Here is a 15,331-nt window from a genome sequence, read left to right on the forward strand (position 1 = left end):
GTTGAGCAGCTCCTGTACTTGACGCATAATCTCCTTCGTCTCCTCTGGATTGGTACGGTATGGTGCATGGTTGGGTAATGATGCACTGGGAATTAATTCAATTTGATGATCAATCCCTCGAATAGGTGGTAATCCCGGTGGCACGTCTTGTGGAAAAACGTCAACGAACTCCTACAAAATGTTAGTGACAGCAGGAGGCAAAGACGAAGGCATGTCCTCGAATGAAAATAATGCCTCTTTGCACACAAAAGCATAGCAAACAGATTTGCTAAAATCTAGATCATCAATATCAGATTTGGTGGCAAGTAAACATGCACTTTCCAATTTAATTTCATAAGCAACACTAGATGGTTTATTATTAGGCTTCATGTGTTGCTCAAATTCTTTTGCCACAATCTGATTTTCACTCTTATTTTGCTCCTGTTTTGCTTTATTAGCTCTATTAATATCATCTTTCAAAATGGAATCATGAGTCATAGGAAGCAAAGTAATACTTTTGTCCTAATGAACAAGAGTATCCATGTTCAACATCGTCTTGTGATTGATCAATTCCTAGAGAGAGTGATTCATTAGATAAATGATCATCACAATATTCAATTTTATGAATTCTAATGGCTTCGGAGATGATATTGCTAATGATTCCAACATCTCCTTTGGCACGCATGATATTAGTAATCTCAAATAAACAATCACCAAACTTAGGATCATTGGACTTCATCTTACTCAAGGCAATAGACTTACGAAGAATTTCGTCTAAGTTTTCCAAGGAATGGTTTGGAAATCGTTCCTCAAGAAATCTCCATATAGTGTAGGGACAATCAAGAGTGGGCAAGCAACCAAGTAAATTTCTAGGTAAGCCTCTAGTAATAAGATTTGCGGTTCTAAGGTTGCGAATCATATCAATAGACTCATCAAGGGTAGGATGCAAAGGATCAACATGAGGTGCACAAGGGCTAGTAATGTACTTGTTCAAGTGATATTCATTGGAAATATCAAGCATCTCAATTTTCCACTCATGAAAGAACTCTCCATCAAGTATAGCCAGTCTACATCTAAGACTCCGCAATATAGACTCATCCATCTTCGTCCAAAGGTGTTTAAACCAAAGCAATGGAGATCAATGCTCTGATACCAATTGAAAGGATAGAGAAGAGGTGTCTAGAGTAGTTAATAGACTCTTAACAAAGAAAAGTAGCAGTTTTTTAGTTTCTTCAAGTTAAGGTAGAGTTTTAGCACAAGTTTGAACATTCACAATACATTTCAAGCAAGCATGGCAAGAATATATGAGCAGCGGAAAGTAAAGCATGCAATTTGTGAGAATGTAAAGGGATGGGATTGGAGTATGCAAATGCAATTGGAGACGCGGAGATTTTTGGCGTGGTTCCGATAGGTGGTGCTATCGTACATCCACGTTGATGGAGACTTCAACCCACGAAGGATAACGGTTGCGCGAGTCCACAGAGGGCTCCACCCACGAAGGGTCCACGAAGAAGCAACCTTGTCTATCCCACCATGGCCATCGCCCACGAAGGACTTGCCTCACAAGGGTAGATCTTCATGAAGTAGGCGATCTCCTTGCCTGTACAAACTCCTTGGTTCAACTCCACAATCTTGACGGAGGCTCCCAAGTGACACCTAACCAATCTAGGAGACACCACTCTCCAAAAGGTAATAGATGGTGTGTTGATGATGAACTCCTTGCTCTTGTGCTTCAAATGATAGTCTCCCCAACACTCAACTCTCTCACACAGATTTGGATTTGGTGGAAAGAAGATTTGAGTGGAAAGCAACTTGGGGAAGGCTAGATATCAAGATTCTTGTGGTCGGAATGGAATATCTTGGTCTCAATACATGAGTACCTGGTTCTCTCTCAGAACATGTATGCTGGAAGTGTAGGCACGTTCTGATGGCTCTCTCCACAAATGAAGAGTGGGTGGAGGGGTATTTATAGCCTCCACATAAAATCTAACCGTTACACGCAATTTCCCAAACTCGATGGGACCGAATCAGAAAACTCGGTCAGACCGATTCAGTTCATAATGTGACCGTTGAGCATTTCGGTGGGACCGATATGATCAACTCTGTGGGACCGATGTGCTAGGGTTAGGGTAAAACCTCATCTAGGTTTCACCGATTACACACACTCGGTGGAACCGATTTTGGTAATAAGCTAACGAGAGAGTTGGTCAAGCAAACTCGGTGAGACTGATTACATATCTCAGTAAGGCCGAAATTATTGCAGCAGGAACTAGAGAGTTTGCAAGCCCATCTCAGTGAGGCCGAGATCCCATCGGTGAGACCGAACTGATTAGGGTTTCTGGCAGTGGCCATGTCAAGTGAACTCGGTGGCGCTGGATAGATCAAATTGGTAGGGCTGAGTTTGACTTTTTGGTTTGGGACATATGTGGATATGAAAAAGTTGTTGAGGGCTTTGGAGCATAATACTAAGCATTTTGAGCAAGCAAGCCATTAAGCAACACCTCATCCCCTTTTAATAGTATTGGCTTTTCCTATGTACTCAATGTGTTCTTGGATCACTAAAATGGAAAAGTAGAGTCTTGAGATTTTGAGCTTTTGCCAATCTTCTGTCCTTAGCATCTTGAAGGGGTTCCACATCCTCTTGTCCACGCCAATCCATTTGTTGAACTTATCTGAAATATACTGGATAAAAGTATTAGTCCAACAAGGAATATGTTGACATTAATTACCAAAATACCCCAAGGAGCACTTGTGCTTTCACAGTTCGCAAACAGAAAATAAATTTTATTCCTTTTTCCACCATACTTTCACATTCCACGGCTAACCGAATCCACGGGTACCGTCCATACCAACACTTTCCAAGGAATTTATTATTTGAGAAGATAAAGTAAATTCATTTTTCATTTCGGGACTGAGGATCCCGAATACCTTTGCCATCTCATGCAATGACAAGTGAATAAACACTCATCTTGAGAATAATACATCTAGCATGGAAAAATATCGGCCACCCCCTACTGTTTCATGAGCAATACGAGCACACAAAAAAGAAATTTATTTTGAAATTTAGAGATGGCACATACAAATTTTCTTAGAACAGCAAAGGAATACCGCATATAGGTATGTATAGCGGACTCATATGGCATAACTGGTTTTAAGGATTTTGGATGCACAAGTAGTGATCATACTTAGTGCAAATGAAGGCTAGCAAAAGATTGAGAAGCATCCAACCAAGAAATGAAAAATCTCATAAGCGAGCATTAAGAATAACTAACACCAAATAATGCACAATAAGTAGGATGTAACTTCATTGCATAACTATTGACTTTCGTGCTTGCATAGGGAATCGCAAACCTTAACGCAAATACTCTTACTAAAGCATGATTACTCATCAACATGACCCACATATTATATCATCATATCACAAAACTATTACAAGGAATCAAGTTTATTTTGTCCAATGATCTTCATGATAGTTTTTATTATATCCCACTTGAATATCTATCACTTTGCACTAATTTCATATGTTGCTTTTGATTGCTCAAACAAATCTAAGTGAAGAACATGATCATAGAAATTTTATTCTCTCAAAATAATTTAAGTCAAGCATGAGAGAATTTCTTTAAAAATTACTAACTCTCAAATAAATCTAAGTGAAGCATGAGATCATTTCTTCAAAAATACTAATGCACACCATGCTCAAAAAGATATAAGTGAAGCACTAGAGCAACTCCATAGCTCATTAAGATTTAAGTGAAGCATAGAAAGCCATTATAACAAGTCATAGAATAATTTTAGCTCTCTCAAAAAGGTGTGTCCAGCAGGGATACTTGACTAAAAGCAAAAGGAAAAACAAGCAAAGACTCATGTCATACAAGACGCTACAAGCAAAACTCATGATACATGACAAATAAAAATATAGCTCCAAGTAAAATACAGATGGTCGTTAGAAGAAAGAGGGGATGCCACTCGGGCATCCCCAAGCTTAGTTGCTTGCTTCTATTTAGATAATTGCTTGGGATGACATGGGCATCCCCAAGCTTACGCTCTTCTTACTCCTTATGCCTTCTCCATAGTGATCTCACCCAAAACTTGAAAACTTCAATCAGACAAAACTCAACAAAACCTTCTGGAGATCCGTTAGTATAACAAAGCAAATCACTACTATAAGTATTGTTGCAAACCCATTCATATTTTATTTTTGCATTATATCTACTGTATTCCAACTTTTCTATGGCTCAAACCCCACGATAGAATCCATAGATTCATCAAAATAAGCACACAACACAAAGAAAACAGAATCTATCACAAACATGACAGTGTGTAGCAATCTGAAAACTTCGAATACTTCTGTAACTCTAAACATTCTGAAAAATTAGGACAATGTGGGAAATTTGTATATCAATCTTGTGTAAAAAATTCAGAATTTTTCGTCACTTCTATGACTTTTGAAAATTATTTTACTGGATACAAAAGTTTCTGTTTTCGAACAAGATCAAAGCAACTATCACCCAACATGATCCCGAAGGCTTTGCTTGGCACAAACACTAATTAAAATATAAAAAACAAAATCATAATTGTGTCATAATTGTGCAAAAACTAAAAAACAGAAAGAAAAAGACAAAAATAAATTCTATTCATTGGGTTGCCTCCCAACAAGCTCTATCATTTTATGCCCCTAGCTAGGCATAATGCAAAGATTCAAGTATTGTCATCTTTTCTTATAGATCCATAAGATGCCCTCATGATTGATTCATATGGTGGATTAATTCTTGCTCTAGGGAAGTGTTCCATACCCTTTCTTAGTGGAAATTGATATTTAATATTGCCTTCTTTCATATCAATCATGGCACCAATAGTACATAAGAACGGTCTACCAAGAATAATTGGGCAAGACGGATTGCAATCAATATTAGGAACAATAAAATCTATGGGAACATAATTCCAATTTGCAAGAATAAGAACATCATTAATTCTTCCCAAAGGATTTTTAATAGTAGAATCCGCCAAGTGCAAATTTAAAGAGCATTCTTCAATATCGGTAAGACCAAGCACATCACACAAAGATTTCAGAATTGTAGAAACACTAGCACCCAAGTCACACAAAGCAAAACACTCGTAATTTTTAATCTTGACTTTGATGGTAGGTTCCCATACATCATGTAATTTTCTAGGAATTGAAATCTCTAATTCCAACTTTTCTTCCAAAGCTTTCATCATATCATCAACAATATGTTTAGTAAAAGTTTTATTTTGTTCATAAGCATGGGATGAATTTATCATGGATTGCAACAAAGAAATGCAATCAATCAAAGAGCAATTATCATAGTTAAAGTCTTTGTAATCCAAAAGAGTAGGCACATCACTAGTTAAAGTTTTGACCTCTCCAAATCCACTTTTATCAATTTTCTCAGCAAGATTTTCATCCTCCAAATTATCGGGACGCCTTCTAACTAAAGTCGACTCTTCTTCAATCCCTTTTTCACCAAACTTAATTTTACTAAACAAAGAATCAATAGCAGAAACACCAATCATTTTAAGATCTTCATCATTTTTATCTTCTAATGAGATAGGTTTAGCAGCCATTTGATTTACTAGGGTAGCTTGTGCATCGGATACCTTGCCTAGCAAACTTTCAGCAAAATCATACTCAGATTGGAGATTGCAAACTTCTCTACTAATATCATCAAGTTGTTTTGTTATAGCATCTAGCACAACAGAGTGCACCTTAAGTTCTTCGGTAAAATGTTTATTGTGCTCAAATTGTGCAGTCATGTATTCCTTAGTACTTTTCTCAATTTCAAGAAAAATATTGGGGTAAGGAATATCATAATATTTTCTTTGAGGCATCATGACTATGCAAACAAAATTGCACACAAAACAGATCTAACGAAAAAAAACAACGAACGAAAAGGATGGCGAATGAAACGACAATTTTTTGTGAACTGGGGTAGATGAAAACGAGAGACAAATGTCAAATAATATAAATTGCAAGGAGATGAGATTTGTGATTAGGAACCTAGTAGATGTTGTTGATGTCTCCCCGGCAACGGTGCCAGAAATTTCTTGTGATGCGGCTTGAACTACGTCGGTATTTCCCCAAAGAGGAAGGGATGATGCAACACACCTACGGTAGGTATTTCCCTCTGTGATGAGATCAAGGTTATCTAAGCAGTAGGAGAACCACACAACACTACGTGAATGGTACCTGCACACAAAGAACAAATACTTACAACCCGACGTAAAAGAGGGGTTGTCAATCCCTCACGGGTAAAAAGATAGATAAAATTTTAGTAGATTGGATAAATAGATCTCGCGGGAATGCAAGATAAAATTAATAACAATGAATTGCAGAAAGGTGTTTTTTGTGTTTTTGGATTAATAGATCTGAAAATAAAATCAAATAAAAATAGATCTCGAAGGCAAATATGATAAAGAAGAGATCCGTGGGCTGTAGATTTCACTAGTGGCTTCTCTCGAGGAAAATAGCATACGGTGGGTAAACAAATTACTGTTGAGAAATCGATAGAACTTCAAATAATCATGATGATATCCAGGCAATGATCATTATATAGGCATCACGTCCAAGATTAGTAGACTGGCTCCTACCTGCATCTGCCACTTTCCACACATCGACCGCTATCCAGCATGCATCTAGTGTATTAAGTTGATGGAGAAATGGAGTAATGCAATAAGAACGATGACATGATGTAGACAAGATCTATTTACGTAGGAATACACCCCATCTTGTTATCCTTAATAGAAACGATACATACGTGTCATTTCCCTTTCTGTCAGTGGGATTGAGCACCGTAAGATCGAACCCATCACAAAGCACCTCTTCCCATGGCAACAAAAATTGATCTAGTCGGCCCAACTAAACCAAAGATTCGAAGAAGAAATGCGAGGATATAAGTTAGGCCGATCATATAAAGTGTTAGGTCGACCTAACTTATATGCTCGACCTAACTTATAAGTTAGGCCGATCATATAAGAAATACGAGCATATAAGAAATACGAGGATATAAGTTAGGCCGATCATATAAAGTTAGATGCGAAGAAGAAATACGAGGATATAAGTTAGGTCGAGCATATAAGAGATCAAAAGACTCAAATAACTTTCATGGATAAAAGTATAGATCTGATCATAAACTCAAAGTTCATCGGATCCCAACAAACACACCGCAAAAAGAGTTACATCAAATAGATCTCCAAGAGACCATTGAATCAATAGAGAGAGGAAGCCATCTAGTTACTAACTACAGACCCATAGGTCTACGATGAACTACTCACGCATCATCGGAGAGGCACCAATGAGGATGATGAACCCCTCCATGTTGGTGTCTAGATTGGATCTGTGGTTTCTGTAACTTGCGGCGACAAGAATTGATTTTAGTTGAAGTAAAAGCCAAGCAAAAAACAGCAACTGGCATTGGGCACTATGTCAATAGGTTAGTCCCAAAAATGATATAAAGTTGTTATAAAATGATTGTAAAACATCCAAGAATGATAATATAACAGCATTGAACAATCAAAAATTATAGATACGTTGGATATGTATCACCTCACCGTCTTGGCCGTTGGGTGTAGTTGCTCCGTGGCTATCCTCTAGGTTGTAGCCATGTCTCACATGTAGAAAGTGGTAGTTCGGATAAGAGTGAGTTCACCTTATCTTCTTTAGACTTCGCTCGAGCTCTTGTCATTGGTCCACATGGTGTCGTGGGAGACGTAGGTAGGTCCATGGGGATGAACATAGGATGCTCCGCATCACTTTCCCAAGTTGCTTTCCACTCAAATCATCTTTCCACCATATCTAAATCTGTGAGAGAGAGTTGAGTATTGGGGAGACTATCATTTGAAGCACAAGAGCAAGGAGTTCATCATCAATACAACATCACTTACCTTTTGGAGAGTGGTGTCTCCTAGATTTGTTAGGTGTCACTTGGGAGCCTCCAATAAGATTGTGGAGTTGAACCAAGAACTTTGTAAGGGCAAGGAAATCGGCTACTTCGTGAAGATCTACTCGAGTGAGGCAAATCCTTCGTGGGCGATGGTCATGGTGGGATAGACAAGATTGCTTCTTCGTGGACCCTTCGTGGGTGGAGCACTCCGTGGACTCGTGCAACCGTTACCCTTCGTGGGTTGAAGTCTCCATTAACATGGATGTACAATAGCACAACCTATCGGAACCACGCCAAAAATATCCACGTCTTAATTGCGTTTGCATGCTACAATCCCATCCCTTTACTTTATTGCAATTAGCGTGCATTACTCTTTCCACTGCTCATACTCTTTCCATGCTTGCTTGAAATGTAATGTGAATGCTTAAACTTGTTCTAAAACTCCACCTCAACTTGAAGAACTTAAAAATTGCCACTTTTACTTGTTGAGGGTCTAATCGCCCCCCTCTAGACCCCTCTTATGGATCTTTTCAATTGGTATCAGAGCTTTGGTCTCCATTGCTTTGGTTTAATCACCATTGAAGGAAGATGGATGAGTCTACAAATGGGAGTATTACACGCAGAGTGCCTATGCCTGACAGAGAGTTCTATAGTTCTTGGAAGAATGAGATGCTTGAGATTTTCAATGAATATAATTTGCACAAGTATATCACCAGCCCTTAGGTGCCTCCCATTGATCCTTTGCATCCTACCCCCAATGAGTATCTTGACATGACCCGCAATCTTAGAACTATTGATCTTATCATGAGAGGACTGCCTAGAATTTTGCTTGTACTATATGGAAATATCTCGAAGAACGCTTTCCAAACTATTCCTTGAAAAATCGAGATGGGATTCTTCAAAAGTCCATTGCTTTTCAAAAAATTGATACTAGTGGTCCTAAATTTCCTGATTGTCTATTTGAGCTTCGTGATATTATGCGTGCCAAAGGAGATGTTGGAGTCATTAGTAGCATCATTTCACAAGTCATTAGAATTCATAAAAATTCACATTATCATGGTCATACATCTAATGAATCACTCTCTATAGGTGATGGTCAATCACATGATGATGTTGAGCATGGATATTATGATGAGAATGGTGATTGTGACTTTGATCTTGATGATTCAATGAGACACTTTGGTCTTCTGGCTAACCTTCCTGGCTACATGACAGGAGGAAAGGAATGGGTTCTCGATAGTGGATGTACGGATCATATGACCGGAGATAAGGACATGTTTGATGAGCTTGCTGAAAATGATGGTCCCCGAAAGTATGTCACTTTTGGTGATAACTCAAAGGGTAAGGTAGTTGGCCTTGGTAAGGTGGCCATCTTCCACGATAGCTCTATCCAAAATGTCATGCTTATTGAATCTCTTGGTTATAATCTACTTTCTGTATCTAGACTAGCTGACTTTGGTTTCAATGTTCTATTCACTGAAATAGAATGCCAAGTGTTTCAAAGAGATAATCAAAATATATTCTTTACTGGTATTCATAGAGGTGATCTATACATTGTTGATTTCACTAAGAGAGCTCAACCTCGTACTTGCTTAATTGTTAAATCCTCTAAAGGTTGGTTGTGGCATAGAATATTAAGTCACATGGGTATGTGAAATCTTGATAAGCTTATTAAAGGTGATCATATCCTTCGTGTTAAAGATGTCATATTTGACAAGGATAGACTTTGAAGTGCTTGTCAGGAAGGAAAACAAGTTGGAGGAAGTCATCTTGTGAAGAACATCATGACCACAAGAAGACCGCTTGAGCTACTTCATATGGATCTTTTCGGTCCCAATGCCTACAAGAGTCTTGGTGGTAACTCGTTCAGTTTGGTCATTGTTAATGACTTTTCAAGATTTACATGGGTGTTATTTCTTGATGATAAATCGCATGTCCAATAGATCTTCAAGAACTTTGCTAGGAAGGCCTAAAACAAATTTGAAGTGAAGATCAAGAAGGTTCGAAGCGAAAACAGAATAATTCAAGAACACAAATGTGGATACCTTTCTTCACGAAGAAGGGATTTGACATGAGTTCTCGGCTATGTACACACCTCAACAAAATGGAGTTGTTGAGAGGAAGAACCGAACACTTATTGAGATGGCGAGAATGATGCTTGATGAATACAAGATGCCAATACACTTTTGGGCGGAAGCGGTTGAGACAGCTTGTTATGCTACAAATCGACTACATCTTCACAAGCTTCTCGGCAAGACGGCATACGAGCTCCTCATCGGTAACAAACCCCAAGTTGGATACTTTTGAGTATTTGGCTCAAATTGTTACATTCCTGATAAGCATCATCGCTTGAAATTTGCTCCTAAATCTCATGAAGGTTTCCTACTCAGTTATGGCTCAAACACTCACACTTACCGTGTCTACAACAATTTCACCTGAAATGTTGAAGAGACGGTAGATGTGAAGTTCAATGAATCTAACGGCTCGCAAGTAGACCAATTGCCAATTGATGTAGGAGACAAAGATCCTTCTGAAGCAATTCAAGATTTGTTTGGGAAGATTCACCCAAAGGAGGCGAAGGAGAGTACCTCGTCCGTTCAAGTGGAAGCCTCAACCTCACACCAAGGTGAACCACAAGTTGATTTGGAGGCATCCACAAGTGGAACACGTCAAGACGGAGGAAGTGAGATAGTACAATAAGATGAACCACATCGACCTCCCTCTCCACCTCCACAAGATAATGACAATGCCAACAACAATGATGAAGGACAAGAAGAGGAAGAAAACAACGAAGAGGATGCTCGACCCCAACCCAAACAAAAGCTCTCACGAGTTAGAGCAAGAGTCACAAGAGACCATCCCGTCGAACAAATCTTTGATGGTATGCAAATCGGGAGAATTACTCGCTCTAAAACTTGTTTAGCTAAATTTTGTGAACATTATTCATTCATTTCTAGTATTGAACCTATGACGGTTGAAGAAGCTCTTGAGGATCTGGATTGGGTGAATATTATGCATGAAGAGCTACATAACTTCGAGAGTGGACATTGGTTGAAAAGCCGGATGACAACCACAATGTCATTGGAACCAAATGGGTGTTTCGGAATAAGCAAGATGAGGATGGACAAGTTGTACGCAACAAGGCCAGTCACGTTGCCCAAGGCTACACTCAAGTTGAAGGTATGGACTATGGTGAGACATATGCCCCCGTTGCTAGACTTGAGTCCATACGCATCTTACTTGCTTATGCCAATCATCATGATATTACTTTATACCAAATGGACATTATAAGTGCTTTTCTAAATGGAGAAATTGAGGAGGAAGTCTATGTTAAACAACCTCCCGGCTTTTTCAATCCTAAGAAACCTAATCATGTTGACAAACTTCACAAAGCTATTTATGGTCATAAACAAGCTCCTAGAGCATGGTATAAATGCTTGACCAAGTTCCTTACTGAAAAAGGCTTTGAAATTGGGAGGATTGATTCTACACTTTTCACTAAAAGGGTTAATGGTGAATTATTCATGTGCCAAATTTATGTGGATGATATCATATTTGGTTCTACTAACCCCCATTTTAGTGAAAAGTTTGGAAGGCTAATGTCGGAGAAGTTTGAGATGTCTATGATTTGTGAACTCAAATTTTTCCTTGGTTTGAAAATCAAGCAAACTAAGGAAGGTACCTTTGTTTCTCAAACAAAGTATACCAAGGACCTTTTCAAGAAGTTCAACATGCAAGAAATAAAAGGTATGAAAACACACATGCCTACTAGTGGACGTCTTGACTTGACTAAGGGTGGCAAACCGGTTGACCAAAAGGTTTACCGCTCTATGATTGGTTCATTGTTATATTGTAACATCCCAATTTTCAATTTGGATGTTATACATAGGTCATCATATGCATATCATGTTTAATTGCATTTTTGGTTGTGATCCTAGAAATCTTAAGCAACTCAAGGACCCAAGGAGAGAGTTGGAGGTTTCACATATTCATGCTGGAAACTTCCATGTGCAGCCACAAGCCAATATGGGCTCTGGCATAGTTGAGTAAGTTGTGGGAAACCTTTCCAGGATGGGCTAGCAGATGTAGGGGATTGTAGGTGTACCGGCCTATCTATCGGTTAAGGGGGCCTCTTCGAAAAGACTGTGTCTCGGTCATCCGTTTTCTCAAACATCATGCAATGCGAGAAATTCAATGGAGGAGATTGAGTCTTGTGGGGAAAAGTGCACAAACCTCTATAAAGTGTATAAACTAATCATGATTAGCCGTGTCCCTAGTTATGGACATCTTGAGTATCTGGTGAATGAATTACTATGTTGATCTCATCACTTTACTTAATTAATATGTGGGGTTAATGATTTTTAGTTTGGGATTGAGATGGGTTACCATTATCGATGTTTATCAACCAACTTTGTAGTTCAATAAAATTTATTCCTTTGTTGTAGGGAAAAACTAGCTTTCTGCAAAAATAACCATAGAGCCTCCACCATCCATATATGCATATAGTTATAGTTGTTACTTGTTCATTGCTCTACAGTGTTATTTTGCCAGCATATTCCATGTGCTGACCTACACAGGCTGCAACGTATTATATTGCAGAGTTTTCGGATGAAGAGTAAAGTGCGCTAGGTCGTTGTCATGCACTCAGCTATGCTGTTGTAGTTGATGGAATCATTTACCTTCGAAGCTTCCGCTGTTATCTTATTTAGATGGTCTTCAGCCATATTATTGTAATAAGTACTCTCTTTGAGACATTCGACGTAATAAGTGTGTGATTGCACTCTGTTATAAACCCTCGAGTATTGTTTGTGTCAGCTTTACCAATCCAGGGATGACACTTATACACAGAGATTTGGCCGTTTGAGGTCGGATCGCTACAAGATGGTATCAGAGCACACACTGACTGTAGGACGCGACCACTAAGATGAGCCATAGGACACTCTTCTCTACTCATTCATGTCTCTTCTCCACTTTCTACTCTATAGATGGCAGACCCAAGGAACAAGTTTGCTCAACCGGATGAAGACACCCCTTTTGGATGACACTTGAAGGAGACCACTAAATACCTGAACATTGGGATACCAAGCTTCACAGGGACCTACACCGCCACTCTACTGGAATAAGAGCGCTGGACGATTCGAGTACATGTTCCAGGAAGGACATTCACACCAGTTACTAAGCCCATAGAGTTTTCCTTTGATGCACCAAGCTGGAGTCTAGGAAAGAGCATGGCAGCTCACATCACCATGGGACGCGTCGGCGAAGTATACCACAAGGATCTTAAGGACACCATCTACCAGATATGTGGGCGCCGATATGAGCAATGGGAGATGATTTGCACCAGGAAGGACAAGTCCATTGCAGCCTACATCCAGGAGTTAAACCAACACATTCGTTGATAGGAGAACCAGATGTGTGCTAGCATGATAGACCTAAAGAAGGTGATGACCAGGAACATGGAGCTAGAAGAGGAACTCAAGTCTACACACGATGGATATGGAGAAGAAATTGCAGTACTAATGGAGAAGAATGAAGACCTGAAGAAGAAGCTAGGAATATTCATGGGAGACCCCGCGCCAAGAGAGGACAACCATCCCGAAGACTACATCATCATTGACGACACGACTCCGACCCCGATAGCGATGATGACTATGAAGACGAAGCTGGAGCAGATATCATGGAGTCTTCCTCTGATCAAAATTTCGAGTCGACCACCATATTATCAGTAGTATTCCCCCATGTATATAGTAGTAGTCCGAGTATTTTGTAATGGCAGTTAGATCGATTGTATGCCCTTGTTTTGAATTGAGTGGTGTGATAACGAATGTGTTTTGTATCATGTGAATATGGGTAGTGATTTTCTCCTTAGACCTCACTCTATTCTAATCTCTCCCCTCTAAACCCATTAGATGCCTCCAAGACGTGACCCCGGATTTGTCTTTCCACCAGAGCTCACCTAGTTGATCTAGCAGTAGAATGCCTTGATGCAGCTACTAGTCCAGAACCAAGGCAACAACAACAACAATAACAACCCACCATCACCACTTCTAGTTGACAACTTAGCCCGTTTCCTAAGGTTGAATCCACCGGTGTTTTCCAGTAGCACCGAGCCGATTGTTGCTGATGACTAGATCCGCAGAAATGGAAGGGAGCTGACCACCATAGGTTGCACAGAAGCTGAGAAGGTGCGCTTTGACGCACATCAATTGGATGGACCCACTACCTCATGGTGGGAGAATTACACAGCCACTTTTCCCATAGCCAATGTCACATGGGATCAGTTTCAGCAAGCTTTCCGCACACCCATGTCTCAACTGGAGCAATGAATATGAAGAAGCGTGAGTTTCCCAACTTACGCCAGGGAAATCGTACTGTGGGGCAGTACGTGTATGAGTTTACTAAGTTAGCTCGCTATGCCCCAGATGATATGGCCACAGATGACGCGGAGCAGGAGAAGTTTATGGAAGGGCTGAATGATGAGATGAGTATGCAGTTGATGGTGGAAACATTCACTAACTTCCAGGAGTTGGCAGACAGGGCCCTTATGATTGAAAGCAAACAGCAGCAGATAGAGAGCCGCAAACGTAAGTATGGACAGGGGAAGTACAATTCTGGAGCTCAGCAGAAGCCTCGCTTTACCCCTAACTCTGGAGGTTACACCCATAACCATGGAGGCCATACTCATAACGGAGGAAGCACACATAACCACAGTGGCCATAAGAATGGGAATGGGAATGGAGCAAGCAGTAGCCAGAACCGTTCCCAACACCCGCTAAAAAGGACCTGAGTCATGTCACCTGTTACAATTGCGGGAAGACTGGACACTACGCCAATGATTGCCCAGAGTTGAAGAATGGTAATGGAAATGGAAACTCTGGAAAGAAGACCAACCCCTTCACTAGAGGACAAGTGAACCACGTTAACGTGGAGGAGGTTGAACAACAGCCAGATGCAATTATAGGTAAGTTTTTGATTAAGTCATTTACTACAATAGTTCTTTTTTGATACTAGTGCATTGCATTCATACATATCAAAGGGATTTGTGGATAAGTATAAGTTGCCCACCAAAGTTCTTAAGACACCTATGTTAGTAAGCTCACCTGGAGCGGAGTATATGGCAAGAAGAGGATGTTTTCAGATGCCATTGACCATAGATAGGCATGTTTTGAAGGAAATATGCCCTAGAGGCAATAATAAAGTTGTTATTTATATTTCCTTATATCATGATAAATGTTTATTATTCATGCTTGAATTGTATTAACTGGAAACTTAGTACATGTGTGAATACATAGACAAACAGAGTGTCACTAGTTTACCTCGACTTGACTAGCTCGTTGAATCAATGTTGGTTATGTTTCCTAACCATAGACATGAGTTTTCATTTGATTAACGGGATCACATCATTAGAGAATTATGTGATTGACTTGACCCATCCGTTAGCTTAGCACGATGAT

The sequence above is a fragment of the Triticum dicoccoides genome, chromosome 2A (genome assembly GCF_002162155.2).
Source record: "Triticum dicoccoides isolate Atlit2015 ecotype Zavitan chromosome 2A, WEW_v2.0, whole genome shotgun sequence".
In the NCBI taxonomy this organism is placed as follows: domain Eukaryota; kingdom Viridiplantae; phylum Streptophyta; class Magnoliopsida; order Poales; family Poaceae; genus Triticum; species Triticum dicoccoides.